Raw genomic sequence first — 5,512 nt, 5'->3', positions numbered from 1 at the left:
AAACCGCCACACAAATAAATAAAAAAAAATCTAATCAGATTGTTCTCCCACGAAATCAAAAACCTAGGATTAATTAGCAATGCTTGCATAAACCCTAGGTTTGAAGAGAAATCGCAGACAGAAGAGGAAGGGAGGAGGAGAGGTGGGATTTTTTTCTCTTCCGCTTTTTGTTTAAGTAGGGCGATCTGAACGTCGTTTTGAGGTATTTGGAGAAGAAAACGACCAAATTTCAGGTCCCTATTAGTATATAAGGATAATAAATATATATAAAATTACAATTAGGAGTTCAGATCATAATTTTATGGAAAGTGATTACAAATACTTTAGTGGTCCATTAATATATACTAATACACATGTAACAACCCAAACCGTAACCGACCAAACACGACGAAATTTGCAAACAAAAAAAAATTTTTCTGGTGCAGGCCATCTGCGCGGCGCGCCAGGTGGCCGCGCGGCGCGCCAAACCACCTGGACAGCCCGCTGTCCCCGGAAGTCAATTTAACGAAAATGTTTGACTAGTTCTCGACGTTTTTAGCCAAAACGCTTTTAACCATACATTCATATATGTAAAACTAGCACATAACTAAGGTATGAACAAGTTTTACAAGGTAGGGCCCACACGTGCCCAAAACGCCACTAAGTTTAAAATACAATGTTTAATACAAATTAGAGTTTCGACCACAAAAGGTTTAATTGCCAAACGACACGACGAGCATGGTGTTTGGGGTTAAACTACCCAAGTCTCGGTCAAACTCCAAGCCATAACCCAAAAGTGCTTCCTAATCATCGAAGCGGGAAACTCAATCCATGGTAATGCCCTTACCCTTATCCATACACGAACCTATAAAAAGGTAAACAACGAGGGGGTAAGCAAAGCTTAGTGAGCACAATAATTATACATATACATATATAATCTACCTACTTGCATCACTTACACAACATCATACGCGGGATCAACAATTCGACAATCATGCAACAATAATATGCATATACCAATAACCGCAATTCCACAAGTAGCTAATAATACAATAGCATACGATTCATAATTAAATACTTTCAATACATAATTCACGCAACCTTGGTTAACCAATTCGAACAAGGGAAACGGTACATACAAGACCGTTGGAGTTCATAACATCCGTTAGTGCTACTTAATCAACGCGTAGTCACTAATCCCCCGGGTGATGTCTTAAACAACGCGACTCACTCACCCTTTACAATGTGGCGTCTTAAACAACGCGACGATTCCACATGCCATTCAATACGATGGATGGTGTCTTAAACAACGCGACATCCCCTCCATTACATTGTGGTGTCTTAAACAACGCGACATCCACTTCTTTACCATGTGGTGTCTTAAACAACGCGACAATGCCACATTCATACGACACAAATAAATACATTATATACACATACGCATAATTATTCCACTCACCTTATGCCTTCGGTGATTATTAAACCAAGCTTGAGTTCCGAGGTAACGTACCTATTTTCACAAGCATATAATCAATCAACTTGGTCTAATCTTACAACCCACACCATCCTAGGTCATCTTGACCCATTTGGACACTTAACCCTAAATTGGGTCATTTTCAACAAAAACCCTAACGCTTGTCACTCAAGGCCTTCCTACACATTAGATTACTAGGTTTTATCACAAAACACAACCATTTACCAACCTTGGTCCAATTTTGACCCATTTGACTCAATAAAAGTCAATACACCCATTTTGGGTCATTTATACCCAAATTACACCCATTTACTCTTCCTTAAGGTGTTCTAACAAATTATTAGCCAATTAGGGTTTCATGACAACAATTAATACTTTTAAAACCCTAGCTAACCCATTATTGAGCCTACATGACCCAATTTACTCAAGAACACCCAATTTACCCAAAAATGGGTCTTAATGTTCATCTTCACACAAACCCTAACCCATACACGAAATCAAAACAAGAATTGAAAGTTAAGGCATACCACAACTATCAAGATGTAGCAATTGACGAGATGAACAACTTTAGAACTTGGACTTTAGCAAGAAACCCTCTTCTTCCTCTTCAAAGTGAGCTTTCCCTCTCTAAAACTCACTCTCTCACTAAAATAAATTGGGAGGTGATTAGGTTGGTGAACAAGGGAGTAAATGAGCTCCCAAACTACTGAACCAAGCATTAAACTCGGCCTTGATGTGAATTTACCAAAATACCCACGTTTAAATTTAAATAAAAACAAGGGGGCTGTCTGCACGATTTTGCGCGGCGCGCCATTAGGCCGCGCGGCGCGCAAATGGACAGAAACTGGTTCCTAGCTCCTTTTGAAATATAAAACCAATCCCACAACAAAGTTAACTTCTATACATTATATACAATAATTACACGGGTCTTACAACTCTCCCCCACTTATTCGGATTGCGTCCTCGCAATCCATGCCGCATGACAAGCGGGAAGATAAACCAACACAAACTCTTCAGGTTCCCAAGTGAACTCGGAACCCTTATTCCGTCGCCATTGAACTTTGTAGGTCCTAACCTCCTTATGTCTCAATCGTTTGACCTTCTCATCAAGTATGGCAATCGGCTCTTCAATATACTCCAACTTATTGTTTAGCTCAATTTCATCTAAAGGCATCCATGAAGAATCATCCGCAAGGCACTTACGGAGGTGAGAAACATGAAACGTGTTATGGATCCCCGCAAGCTCTTCGGGCAATTCCAATCGATATGCAACTTCACCAACACGAGCTAAAACTTTAAACGGTCCAATAAACCGAGGACCTAACTTTCCCCGTTTTCGAAATCGAATAATACCCTTCCATGGCGAAACCTTAAGCATAACCATGTCGCCCTCTTGGAATTCGATCGTTCGTCTACGTTTATCGGCATACGACTTTTGCCTATCTTGAGCCTTTTTCAAATGCTCCCGAATAATATCAATCTTGTTATTCGTCTCTAAAACCAAATCGGTACTTCCGATTTCTCTTTGACCCACTTCTCCCCAACAAATGGGAGTTCGACACCTTCGGCCATAAAGCATCTCGTAAGGTGGCATCCCGATACTAGTATGAAAACTATTATTGTATGAGAATTCCACCAAAGGTAAATGCTCATCCCAACTACCACCAAAATCAATGATGCACACCCGTAGCATATCTTCCAAAGTTTGATTCGTACGCTCGGTTTGACCGTCCGTTTGAGGATGATACGCCGTGCTCAACTTTAATTGTGTACCCATATCTTCATGAAACTTTTCCCAAAATCGAGATGTAAAACGGGTATCTCGATCCGAAATAATAGATATAGGAACGCCATGCCGCGAGACCACTTCCTTGATAAACAACTTAGCCAAGGCCTCCGACGATATTGCTTCTTTAATGGGAAGAAACAAAGCACTTTTCGTCAACCGATCCACTATAACCCAAATCGAATCATATTGAGTTCTCGCCGTCTTAGGTAATTTAGTGATGAAGTCCATGGTAATGTGCTCCCATTTCCATTTCGGGATCTCTAACGGTTGCAACTTACCATACGGCTTTTGATGTTCGGCTTTAACTTGCAAACAAGTAACACATCGTTCAACGTATTTTACAACATCGCGTTTCATGCCCGGCCACCAATAATCTTTCTTCAAGTCATGATACATTTTCGTCGCGCCCGGATGAATGGAATATTTCGACTTATGTGCTTCATCGAGTAGCACCCGTCGGTAATCACCCGTCTTAGGCACCCACACCCTTCCTTGAAACGACAATAAACCCCGCGGACCCATAGTAATAAACTCCGATTGGCCCACAATTCGTTCCGTGTGCTTATCGTGAACATAAGCCTCTATTTGGTCTTCACCCATCTTTTCAAGAAAGTCGTTAGTGATAATCAAACGTAACGATGTTATACGTATCGCCGGATGATGAGTCTTTCGACTTAACGCATCCGCGACCACATTCGCCTTACCCGGATGGTAAAGTATCTCACAATCATAATCTTTCACCACATCCATCCATCTACGTTGACGATAATTCAAATCCCTTTGAGTAAAAAGGTGTTTCAAATTCTTATGATCCGAATATATCGTACACTTGACACCATACAAGTAGTGGCGCCAAATTTTTAACGCATGCACAACCGCCGCCATTTCAAGATCATGAGTCGGGTACCTCGTTTCGTGTTCCTTTAATTGCCGAGAGGCATAAGCAATGACTTTACCCCTTTGCATAAGAACGCACCCGAGCCCATTTAAGGAAGCATCACAATAAACCACCATGTCTTCGACGCCTTCCGGTAACACTAACACCGGAGCTTGACACAACTTCTCTTTCAATAATTGAAAAGCAATTTCTTGCTCGTTTTCCCAATTGTACTTAGCACTCTTCCTCGTCAACTTTGTTAATGGAGAAGCAATCTTAGAAAAGTCTTGGATAAACCGACGATAATAACCGGCCAATCCGAGAAAACTTCGGATCTCCGTGGGCGTAGTCGGTCGTCCCCAACTCTTCACCGTCTCAATCTTCCCCGGATCCACTTGGATACCGCTTTCGTTCACAATGTGACCAAGGAATTGAACCTCCCTTAGCCAAAATTCACATTTAGAGAACTTTGCATACAACTTCTCTTTTCTTAGCGTCTTCAAAACTTCACGCAAGTGACGTTCATGTTCGTGCATACTTTTCGAGTAGACTAGTATGTCGTCAATGAATACAATAACCGACTTGTCCAACATAGGTTGGCACACCCGGTTCATAAGATCCATGAATGCCGCCGGTGCATTCGTAAGACCGAAGGGCATAACTACAAATTCATAATGCCCGTAACGCGTTCGGAAAGCCGTTTTCTCAATATCTTCCTCACGGACCCGCATTTGGTGATAGCCGGACCGTAAGTCGATCTTAGAGAAATACGTTGCGCCTTGAAGTTGATCAAACAAATCGTCGATCCTAGGTAACGGATAACGATTCTTGATCGTCACTTTATTCAACTCACGGTAATCGATGCACATACGCATACTACCGTCTTTCTTCTTCACAAATAAGACCGGAGCGCCCCATGGCGAAGCACTCGGTCGGATAAAACCCTTCTCGAGCAATTCTTGAATTTGATTCAATAACTCTTGCATCTCCGTTGGTGCTAAACGATAAGGAGTTTTAGCAATGGGGGTAGCCCCCGGAACCAACTCGATGCGAAATTCGACTTGTCTTTCCGCCGGGACACCCGGTAACTCATCCGGAAAGACATATTCAAACTCATTAACTACCGGAATTTCACGAATTGGTGGTGGCTCATTACGAGTGTCGACAACATGAGCAAGGAAAGCCATACCACCGGTAACAACGTGACGTCGTGCCCGAGCAAAAGTGCATATCGGCACCGATCTCCTTCGTTTGTCACCATGAATAATCATCTCTCCCCCACTTGGGGTCTTTACACGAATAAACTTGTCGTGGCATGCAATATCGGCTCTATAACGATCGAGCCAATCCATACCAACGACAACATCAAAATCACCCAAAGTCATCGGAATAA

The sequence above is a fragment of the Rutidosis leptorrhynchoides genome, chromosome 11, assembly GCF_046630445.1.
Source record: "Rutidosis leptorrhynchoides isolate AG116_Rl617_1_P2 chromosome 11, CSIRO_AGI_Rlap_v1, whole genome shotgun sequence".
Taxonomy (NCBI): Eukaryota; Viridiplantae; Streptophyta; class Magnoliopsida; order Asterales; family Asteraceae; genus Rutidosis; species Rutidosis leptorrhynchoides.
The sequence above is the reverse complement of the archived record's forward strand: the minus strand, read 5'-3'. Positions refer to the sequence as shown.